General features: G+C 42.0%; 1 pseudogene; it reads right to left on the reverse strand.

The window, feature by feature from the left end:
* Positions 1-34: 34 nt before the first annotated feature.
* LOC113314077 lies at positions 35-11740 on the reverse strand (annotated as a pseudogene).
* Positions 11741-11832: the final 92 nt, after the last annotated feature.

The following is an 11832-nucleotide window of genomic DNA, read 5'->3' on the forward strand; positions in this document are numbered from 1 at the left end:
TAATTTATTTCACTTGCAGAAAAAATAAAACAAATCATCCTTGTTTTGGTCCTTGCTGCTGTATATCTTGAATGAACAGTGTCATATTGAGTTGAGATGATCCCCCACCTTCCATGGCCTTCTTTGCTCTCTCTCCAAGTTCTCTCACTTTTATTCTTCTCTCTTCTCCTTCTCCACCTCCATCCATTACTCTATTCACAGCCTTCTCCACCTCTTCCCTCTTATTTTCAACACTTTCACACTTTTTGTGTTCTTCCGTTCGTTTCGTAGCAGCACCAGCATGAATATCATCTCTTCCTATCTTCACTCCAATTCCCAAAACTTGAACAACCAATTTCTCATTGAAGAACTGTTCTGCACCCATAGGCCATGTTATCATCGGAACACCTGCACAAACTCCCTCAAGTACTGAATTCCAACCACAATGCGTTAAGAATCCTCCTATTGTCTTGTGCGACAAAATTAGTACTTGTGGAGCCCAACCCTTAATTACCAGACCTTTATCTTTGTTTCTCTCCTCGAATTTCTCCTCGAGTAACCATTTTTCCAAATCTGGGTATTTATCTCCACCTCTGATCACCCATATAAAGGGATGCTTTGATGCTTCTAGACCCAACCCAAGCTCGATCATTTCTGAAGTTGTTAATCGATACAGACTTCCCAGACAAACATAAACAACTGATCCGGGCTCTTTCAAGTCAAGCCATTTCAGACATTGGGTTTCATCAACTGAGGCTTTATTACCTCTCTCGGCCTTGTCTAACGTCTCTTTGTTACACAGAGATACTGGACCAATACACCAAACTTTTCCGAACTTCGCTTTCAGATACTCTTCCACATACTTAGGCTCCAATTCGTTAAAACTATTTACCACTACACCATGCGCAGTCAGCTCAGCCGCGTTAATTTGGTCACGGATATTCTTCAGGTCACCTGAGCTTTGAGGGAGGTTTCCTGGGAGCATTGCTTTGGTTATCTCAATTCGATCAGGCAAGCCCGGTACTACAAACGACTCGGACTCGCTTGTGATGCTATCAGCAACCTTGTATTATAGTATGTTATGGCAACACAACAGAGAAAAACAACACGTACCATGGAAGACAAGTCTCGGTATTTGCAGTTTACGAGCAGTCTCTGCAGTACATGGGAAAGCCATGGCCGAAATTATGCAGCTTGGAGCAGGTTTCAGCTCTCCAAGCAATTGTGCTAGTGGTTCTTGTAACATAGACGTCGCTTTAAAGAAATTACTCATCATTTCACGTGAAGGAAGAGAGTCTACATTCTCACACCCTTCAGGTAATCCTGCTTCTACATAAGGGAACCTCAGTTGCAGAAATCTGATTGGAAGGCCAGAATCAACAGCACGATCTATGATTGATTTGAACCTGTAGGTGTTTAAAGGAGTGGTGATTATGGTGACTGTAGTGGCAAAATATCTTAGGAACACGTGTCGAGAAATTAGGATAGAAGTAGTTTAGTTTGATACAACTGTTTTTAGGGAATAAGGTCCTCTCACTAGATCTTATCCTAACTAGTCAGCCCTGAGGGCACTATTGTAACTTGATTTGTATCCCTACCCTTTATAAGGGAAAGAGAGATGTTTGTAGAGATGGGCTTCTCCTCCCTCCCACAACCTAGAGCTCAACTAGAACTCCAATCCCTTTTAATGGAGTTTGTATGTAACACCGATTTTGTAACACCGCCAATCTTAGTGAAACACCGTGGACGTAGGCTTCATTAATGGACGAACCACGTAAAAACTCTTGTGTCCATGTTTATTTCGATACACTCCATCTTTTCTTTGTTGAGTAGATCTTCATTTTAGGTGTAGATTTCTTTGGGTGTGGTTGTTAGATTTTAGCAACTACATTCTGGTGCCGACTAAGGGGATCGAGAGTCTTCTTCTGCAACTTTTGGTTTTGAAGTATTTTGAGGGAAGTGAGTACTGATCTACAGACTATCGGAGAGACTGAAGTGTGAGGGGTAAAAATGGAACTTTGTCCAGAAAGAGCGATCTTTAGACAGCAAACAACAAAAACATCTGGAGAGAAACATCGGAAGTTTTGTATGTGAAAGCAGGGACGAGTATGGAGAGAACTTAAACCAGATTGGAAACAGAGATACCATCAACAAAGAACAAATCGAAACAGGACGAATCTTCTTCCTTATCTCCTCTTTTGTCTTGTTCTTAAACATTGAGATTTGAATGTCTCAAGTTAAAAGATTCTCAAAAGGCTTTTTGTGAAACCTAGGGTTTGTTCTTGAGAAAAAATTGGATTTAAAACATGTGCTCCATTTATGTTTTGATGGGAGATTCGCCATCAACAGATCTTGTTTTACAAACCCATTTAAGCTATTGTGAAAATTTTGAATAACGAAATCTTTAGATGATTTGGGGAATTTTCCGATTCGTTTTAGCCGAGGCTTTTATATCTTATGTCTTGAATCGAATGATACAGTTGCTCTTCTCGGATATTCACTTAATTGATTTGTTGGTACAGGGATTCTCTTAACCATGATGTGGGTACCGCCTCTTGCCTTAGCCATCGGGAGTTACAGGAAGATCAAATTTGTGAAATCACCACCAACTTAATCAGGATTCACCAACTCAATCTCAAAGGAAATCGTCACGAGAAAAACTGCCACAGTTGGACCGAGCTCAGATCAATTAGTTCAAGTATCGTAACCTTGCCGGTACACTATATTCGCCTGCCAACTCCAGCTGAAACAACAGTTTTGGACTTACATGGAATGAAGAACTTTCGACATAGCTTATCACCACCTCGTTTATCTTCACCTTGGATGAATTCCAGATCATAAATTGCAATCGGCGTCGGGCTCGGCTACTTCAGTAAAACGTATCTTGGGTTTGGTCACAAGAGTTCATCGAATTCTGTTTTTAGGCGATCAAAATTCATGGCACCATCATCAGATTAATCGGGTCTCAGAACTCAGTTTCGGAAGAGATCATCATCGGGACCTAACGTTACCGTTCTATCAAACCTTGGTTGTTCTAACCTTAGTTGTTCTGTCACCTCTAGGTTCATCGGCGGCAACTCAGTCTCGTGTAATTCCACATCGGGGCGAATCAGTCAACTTACTCGGCTCAAAATCATCTTGTGCTAGTCAACATCGGGCAGATACCAAAGTGACAGGTCGGAGTTACCCATATCGTCCATACCCAATTTTACTTGCAATGCCTATCTCGGGTCAGATCACCTCATGTCGGGAAATGTGAACCATATCGGACGGGACCGATACTTCATATTAACTCGTGCAGAAGACTCGGCTCAGGAAAATTGAGTTGGTTCAACTTCATCGGAACATTCATCTATAACAGGGAACATCTTTAACTCCTCAGTTTTCATTCTGCAAGTTATTTTGATGAATGCTTTCTAAAATCTTACTCATATAAGTCCGATACAAGGGTTATTGGCTTTGCCAGATGCAACCACCTAAGAAAGCATGATAGTTTTCGTTTCAATATTTGAGGATCCATGATGTATGCCATGCAAATATGAATTGCTTTCACAATCTGTAGCTATGAATTAAAATTTTCCAAGCTTGCCATGATATCTAGCCATCGTAAAATGAGATACAATGAGAAATACAAGGGATATCATGGGAAAGGGTGATGTCTCGCTATATAGTTTGCGAAGAGACCAGCCCCTGTCAATCCACGCTTATTCGTTTTGAATTTGGGCCTTTCATTTTGAGTAATCTCATTATCTCTCGATTGAACCTGAAATTGCATTTGAATCCTTGGTGACCCATTAATCTGATTGCCTAAATACGTCACCTTAACCACTTAGATTGTCACCAGGCTTAATTCTTCAATGTACTGTCACTTTACTTGAACATGTCGCTTATCTTAATAATCCTGTGTTGTTAGAATTATACCTTAACTAGAGCATCTACGACAATGACATCTAATAGGGTCATTTAATTTTATTTTTATTTTAAAAAAAAAAAAAAAACTGCTACTTATCCGAATTGAAAGTCGCAGGTGCATAGACCCAGTCCCGAGTATCAATCGAGAAGCAGAATGATATTGACAGCATGAGCACGAGCCTCAGGCGACGGCATAGACTCCAACAGAGGGGCAACTTTACTCATGGAAACAAAACAATACTCTCTGACCAGGCCACCTCGGACATGTGGATCGTGTCGTAATTTGTAGATGATATCTACTCTCAACTGTCAGGATTGAAAGCTAAGTACCGTCACCCTCAAACAATTAGCTCATTACAGAGCGTTTGACATCCGAATTCATCTGTTACGATAGGCTAAACATTCAAAGGCTACCGACCAGTCCAAACTGGATTTTGTCATTAATTGACAAAGCCTGTTTTCCTCAAGTTATTTAATAAAACGTTAAGTAATGTTTTAGCCTGATTTGGAGGAAACAGATCATGTCGCCAACAGTACATTTGGCTTAAGTTTACCTTGGGTGCTCACTTGCCTGACTTCTTGTTGCAGAAGATGGTGAAAGGAGTGAAATCAGCTCTGGAGAAATTAGCTCGGAAGCTACCATTATGAATAATCACTTTGGATCATCTGTCTCGGATCAATATACCTTCTGCACTCCTCCATACAACCTTTAGTTCGGGTCTCATCAGCTTCTGGCCACTACCCATCATTGGGAGAAGAACTGCATACACGATTAACTCGGACTCACATACGCTTCCTGTATCAGATTACCTTGAATCACCATCTCGGATATGATCATCTCAAGAACGCTTCGGACTCCATCTTTAACCAACGCCGGACATCACAAATCAACTACAAAGCTATATCAGGAGAACCTTTTAGAATCATGAAACTGAATGAGGCAGCTACGCGGTGGCGGATGTTAACCCCATGGATAGTTATGAGTCGCAGCAACGTGAATTACTTCTTTGAAACGATAGTAAGGATCAGTTGTCACTTGCAAAAGTGCAGGCCATGACACCAGCTATCGAAAATAAGGGCTAAGTACCACCCTTCTCGAACACTTAGTTTACTCAATACAGCGTGTATAATGTTCGAATTTGCTCATAGCACTCAAATTCTAGTGAATGATCCGAATCAGATTTTGCGTATAATTGTAAAATCCTGCCTGAAATTACTTCGAAACATCAAATACCCACTTTTTTGGCCTAATTTTGGATAAAATAAATCATGTAGTTAGTAATACTTTTGTCGATTAGATTTCAAATATGCAATCAGGCTTAAAATTTGCTCGGGGTACTCACTCGATTGACTGGATATTGCAGAAAAATGATGATAGATCGAATATTGACCCTTCAGTGAAATTATGTTGGAAGATCCTGTCATGGACGATCACTTCGGACCAACCATCTTGGAATTAACCATATTAGTCTGCTCATGAAACATCATTTCGTCTAAGGAAGCTATCTTGGAACGGATTGTTCAGGTCAATCAACTCGGAAAGGAAGGAAGTAGTATCTCAAGCTGCAACTACTCGCGCCAGATCACATCGGGGCACATACAATACACTCGGATTCCATCCAGAAACGTCTGTGACCAGCACGTATCGGGCATTCATCGTCTTCGGGCGATAACTGAGAACACTTCTCCCAACTAACACATCTCAGCACACAAAAGCTCGCAGTAATAGTTCTCTCATGAATGGCACCAATGAAATCAAGGCAGCTCCACATATGACAAGTAAAGGATTTCTCAGACCTCCTCGGGCCTCAGCTCTAGATGAGCTTGTCTTGAAACGACAAACTGGACGACACACTTTTCTTCTCTTATCTTTTGATTCCTTTCGATTACTGCTTACATGATATACTCTAAATGAATGTGCACAGCCCATGAGATCTCATTAAAGTGAACTTAAGAATTTTGCAAGCAGCTTAGTATGATATTGTCACACACACCTTTTAGTTATGTTTCAAGGGTAAAAAAACGCTATTAGCATGTTGTTATTAGACATGATAAGGGGTTCATACATACAAGCATTTAACGTACTCCTGCGCATTATTGTAAATGACGCTGAAATTATTTATTGAGATAAAGATGATCGTTTTAACCATGAAAATCTACTTCATGATCTCAATTGTTCATTTGTCAGGTCGTAGCGATATAATCCTACCATGACTAGCCACTGTTGGAGGACCGAAAAGCCAAATAAGGAGACCCTGATCGCTTGGAGAATTTGCACGATGAATAACACGGTAGAATGACCCAGTTCACTTCATCGGGACTTACTATTTTATGCCAGGCGGACTATGAACATCAATCAGTCATCTCGGGATAAAGCAATATACCAAGCTGTTGCGCCTACTCGAGTCGGGGAATAGCCAATACACTTCTGGTCCTAGCAGTGAACACTCCTTTGTTGCGAATGATCATCAGGATAGCAGCCAACTCGGACTGATCACATTGTCGATTCCATCTTGTAAGGCTCATCAACTTACGAGCGACACCTAAGAAAGGGGAGAATCCTTTCCCTATTGTCTCTAGATCTTTAATTGCTGATAGCTTGAGTAACATCTGCAAAAACTCTTGAGAAGGCGCTGAGTGAAACCACATGACGAGTCCAGCAAAGAGCTTCAGAAATTGAGAATTTCATTTCAAGGGTCTAGACTTTCTTTGCAGTTGCTAACTTATAACTGGAATTCACAAGGACCTTTGAGTTAATCGGGCGAGATACAACGGTGACATGATGGTGAGCATCGATCTTGGAATGGTCGTGAGCCGAAATAGCAACAATCACTTCTCTTCCCAATTAGTCTACAGGCGTGGGAGATTTGGCGATATTTGGAGCAACGTGTGACTGAGACATTCCTCTAGTGTGTGATGTTGAACGGACAAGGAGCAAATGCTTCTCCAGAGAACCAACTCACGACTACTTCCTTTCCGTTTCAACAAATCGGGAGCAAGTCATTCCGGTCCAACATGAAACAACTTGGGCATACCCTAGATCAGTGGACAGTAAATCATCTCGGGCATCATCAGTACGGAATCGATTACCTTGCTGCAACGGCCGACTGCAACCTCGGGAAATATCACGACTATTTGCCCATCGAAACCTTTGTACATGAACACACCAAGCCTGACTACCAGTAAGACGACATCTCACCTTGCCAACAGCAATCTACTACGGATGAATGTAGGACTCTGTCAATCCTAACACAAAGCGTATAGTCAGGGCGAAGCGTGAAACAGACAAATCGGGATAAACGGTAGAATGAAGGCATTATTCGGGAGATAACTGATAACTCCAAGATCAAGGAAAAAACTCACAAATCGTGGCAACGAAACGGGACCGAAATTGAATATCCGTGGAACATAGTGTACTGATTAAAAATACAGCGGTAAGGCGATGGTATGATAAACGCAGCGATATACCATTCGTATTTGGGTCATCAAACGGAATGGCCCGAGACGGTCTAAGACTTCTGACTCCAACTTAGACTACACAGGCTTTGGAAAATAATAACCTGGGGGACGCTTTGGGTTGTTAGAATACTGTAACACACAGGTCATTCGTATTTGGGTCATCAAACGGAATGATCCGAGGTTATCTAAGAGCCCTGGACGAGCCAGGAGATAACTTAGTCATTTATTTCTTTAAAACCGCGAGGGGTAGGAAATAAGACATGAGCGATTAATGGTCATTCGTACTCGGGGCGACGCCAGTGTGGAAGTGCCGAGGTGACTTACACTCGAATGGTCATTCGTACTCGGGGCAACGCCAGTGTGGAAGTGCCGAGGTGGCTTACAGTCGACTGGCTATTCGATACTCGGGGCAATGAAAGTGTGGAAGTGCCGAGGTGGCTTACAGTCGACTGGCTATTCGATACTCGGGGCAATGAAAGTGTGCAACTACCGAGGTAGCCTAAGGGTTCTGATGGTTGGAAGCCAGTTACCAAAGGCTGTTAAGATACGATTTCTTCTCAGCCAGGTAACCTACTTACACTTGACAGGTTACCCCCATCGCAAGTGGCCGTGACCACTTTCCCGAGATGGTTGGTCGATAACCACTCGGGACCATCGGGCCTAGCAACTAGGAACGACTAATACACTTCCACTGAATCTAAAAGATAGTGATGAGATGCCTCAATCGGGACATGGCATTGGGCTCGATGACCCTCCCTGTTGAGTGTGTTCGACGGATATGGAATATTAACTAATGCCTACTCTGAAATGATTAGTATATGCTAAAACTACGAGCGATTATACATGAAATGGGAAACACAATCGGGACGACGGATCTGTCGGGTCATCATCGTGGGAGACTTGAATAACATAAGTACATCGTATTTGTAAGACAACAGTAACAGAGGAGGCTTTTAATCGGTCATCAACAGGCTAAGACAAACTGAGCTAAATATCACATGGAGGTTAAATGGTGTGCACGGAAGCTAGATGAAGGACAAAATCAAACGCAAAATCAACCAGCACCAATCGGCCCACAACAGGAATGGTCGATGGAAACCAAAGCTATGTCAGGGTAACACGAACAGAGGAGACTACATACAGGGACACGGAAGATAAGAAGAGTAACTGTCTTAGTCGAGAATCGTGAACAGCAAAAGTTACGGACCGAGATCACCAACCAAATGAACGTTGCAGTGAGACGAAGGATGCAATGAGATCACGGAGTCTCCCGAGTTTATGAATCAAGCAAGAAGTTGCAACAACAAACCATACCGTGTCGACATCACTGGCAGCAAACAATATCACAAGTAACTATATAGTCCGGTTATGAGGCGAGTAATGTACGAGTAGAGCCTACAGCTAGCCTTCCACACCGTTCCAAAGTACAATAGAACAATGCGCCCAAGTATCGGGACTTTCCAAGTCAAAAAAAAGGAACTTATGGACTTCATCGGCAGCAGCAAAACCAAAATCTATCACCGAAAAAACAAGCTAAGTATCGCCTATCCCCAAGACTGTAAGTTGTTTTAACTAAAGGGGACATGTCATCCACACATTTCGGTTCATCATCGGCCACTATAAAATCTCAACTGATTGCTCGTTCTAATAGTGCTAAAACAAACATGTGTGCTTCGTAGGTCATTTGACAGACCCCTATCACATGTTTTATTGTGAATTACGAATGTGATATCGTTTGTACCAAACATGATGATATTTTGCTATTTGATATAGTTGTCACTAGCCATCGGGCATTGCAGGAGCTTAAGTATTTTGTGCACAGATCTGGATGCACATCTTTGGGAGAGAAGAAAGACGTGGAAACTAAGGACGAGAGCTAGTCTGGGGCACAATTGTTGTCTCGAGACTCCGCAAACGAATAGGGGCAAGTACGCGTACTAGGATGAAGCAGATTGTATTCCTTTGTGCAGTCCCTTCGACAACAATCAGATCGATGCAAGAAAAGTGTTTTGCAGGAGCGACACGAGAACACCCTCATCATGCTTTGAAGAAAACTGGGGACGCCAAGACAGTCAGTCGGTTTCGAAAAACAGCTAAGTATCATCTATTTTTAGAAATTGTTATACTGCGTAGTTCAATGGTTGTTTGCATAATTGGAAAGACTAGGATAAACCCAAACACTCTACAACCATGTTGATATGCCATAACTTGCATGCTTCTTTTCACTTTAGACCAAAAATATTTTGTTGATTCATGCCATGAGCATGCTTAGTGAGTAACATCGCGAGTACGGGAACAATCGGTCACATCCTTAGAGTCGTATGGAAACAAGTTCGACCAGAAAAATGCTAGAATTAAGGTGCTAAGCCTATAGCCCTCCCATTTCCTTTTCATTTTCAGCTAACTGAATTGTAACATGGGTCGATTCACTGTGATGTTTATGCTAACAGCAAAGGTTTGACTTTGCATCGTACTTGAGATATAGAAATTGTCATTTGTCCTCGTAAGCAGCAACAACCCATGTCCGTCTAGAGAGTTTCTACTACAATTCGACAAGAACTGATGCCCGCGGAACCAGTAAAATTTTGATCATAGACCACCAAGGAGAAACACAACAACTTCGAAGATGATGAGTGCATGACCAGATTGTCCAAAGTCTAGTCAGTTCGGGCATGCTTCATATATACTTCAGGCGAAAGAATAGCAATCCGACCCGAAGTGAGCGGCGTTCGGGGCAGAGGTCATGGTTCAGTTCACAACTGTTAGCTAAGACTACACAGTACAACCCGATGGCAGCAGAGCTACGAAGAATGTCACAACACGACGACAACAATTAGCACCCTTTAATTGCTTTGAAACTTCGCACAAGAATAGGGGAAAGTATGCATATTGCAGACGCAGTTTGTATTCTTCTGCTCAGTTCCTTCAGCAACAATGTAAAGCTATACAACTCAATGCAAAGTACATTTGAGGCGCCATTCAGCCGAATTATCAACTTACCCCAACAAAGGACCCACAACAGAGGAAGACACCACAAGATTCGTATCAGAAAAGGAAGTCACTTAAAACCAAAAATAGCAACTCAACATCAGAAATTCTCAACAAGAATACAAGTCGAAGCGATAGTCAGCAGTACCAAGAGAGCTCATCACCAAAGTTGGGCACAGTTGGATAGTTTCTTCGAGCCGTGAATAATCCATCTGTATTCGGTTGTCACTCCCAGACATCATTGTAAACAAGATCAGAAACCATTGTTACCAAAAAACATTACTTGTGCCAGTTAGATTGAAGCTTGTGATGCCTCTACTGCAGATGCGTGTTTCCACCAGAGTTGTGCGCTATAGAACCACCTGGACAAAGATCTTTTGAAGGACGAGATAGTCGACTCCGATCCGATCATCCACCTCAATTAAATTTGGGTTCGCCTCCAAATTTTTGGAAAACCTAGCCAGAGCCGATTAAAGAGGAAAAAAGTACTACAACAACGAACGCGATTGAAATGTATAGATCGGGAAGCACTTATAGATCGGGAAGCACATATCGATCGGGACAGAAAATAGTGAGGTTCACCTGGTCCGAAGACATGCTCCCAAAGCCCATGTTTCAACAACTAGAAGACCAACAAAAATCCCAAGTAGCCACTAGCAAGCAGTTGACAGAGAATCATTAAGTCAAGGCCCGAAGAAGAAGTATCAAAGGCAAAACAACAACAACGACGCGAATGCATGATCCGAAGGATTTTCTTAAGGATTGTTCTCCGATCAAACCTCAAGAAAAGGGGCATAAATGTAGTGGCAAATTATCTTAGGAACACGTGTCGAGAAATTAGGATAGAAGTAGCTTAGTTTGATACAACTGTTTTTAGGGAATAAGGTCCTCTCATTAGATCTTATCCTAACTAGTCAGCCCTAAGGGCACTATTGTAACTTGATTTGTATCCCTACCCTTTATAAGGGAAAGAGAGATGTTTGTAGAGATTGGCTTCTCCTCCCTCCCACAACCTAGAACTCAACAAGAACTCCAATCCCTTTTAATGGAGTTTGTATGTAACACCGATTTTGTAACACCACCAATCTTAGTGAAACACCGTGGACGTAGGCTTCATTAATGGCCGAACCCCGTAAAAACTCTTGTGTCCATGTTTATTTCGATACACTTCATCTCTTCTTTGTTGAGTAGATCTTCATTTTAGGTGTAGATTTCTTTGGGTGTGGTTGTTAGATTTTAGCAACTACAGCGACGGTAATACCATACTCAGCAAAGAGTCTAGCCATGTCTATAGTGGGGATCAGGTGACCCTGTGCCATTAGAGGAAATAAAACAAAGTGGAGTTGATTATGCTCTTGTGAAGCCATTGCAAGTAAATGAGTGAGCTGGAACAAGGTTTGAGCTTTAAATTCCTAGGCTAGTATAGGGAAATTAGAAGTGAGAAGCAAATTCTAAAGGAAGAATGGTGTCGGAATGTGTAGCCGTATTATATCT

This window comes from Papaver somniferum, chromosome 9 (assembly GCF_003573695.1).
Source record: "Papaver somniferum cultivar HN1 chromosome 9, ASM357369v1, whole genome shotgun sequence".
NCBI lineage: Eukaryota > Viridiplantae > Streptophyta > Magnoliopsida > Ranunculales > Papaveraceae > Papaver > Papaver somniferum.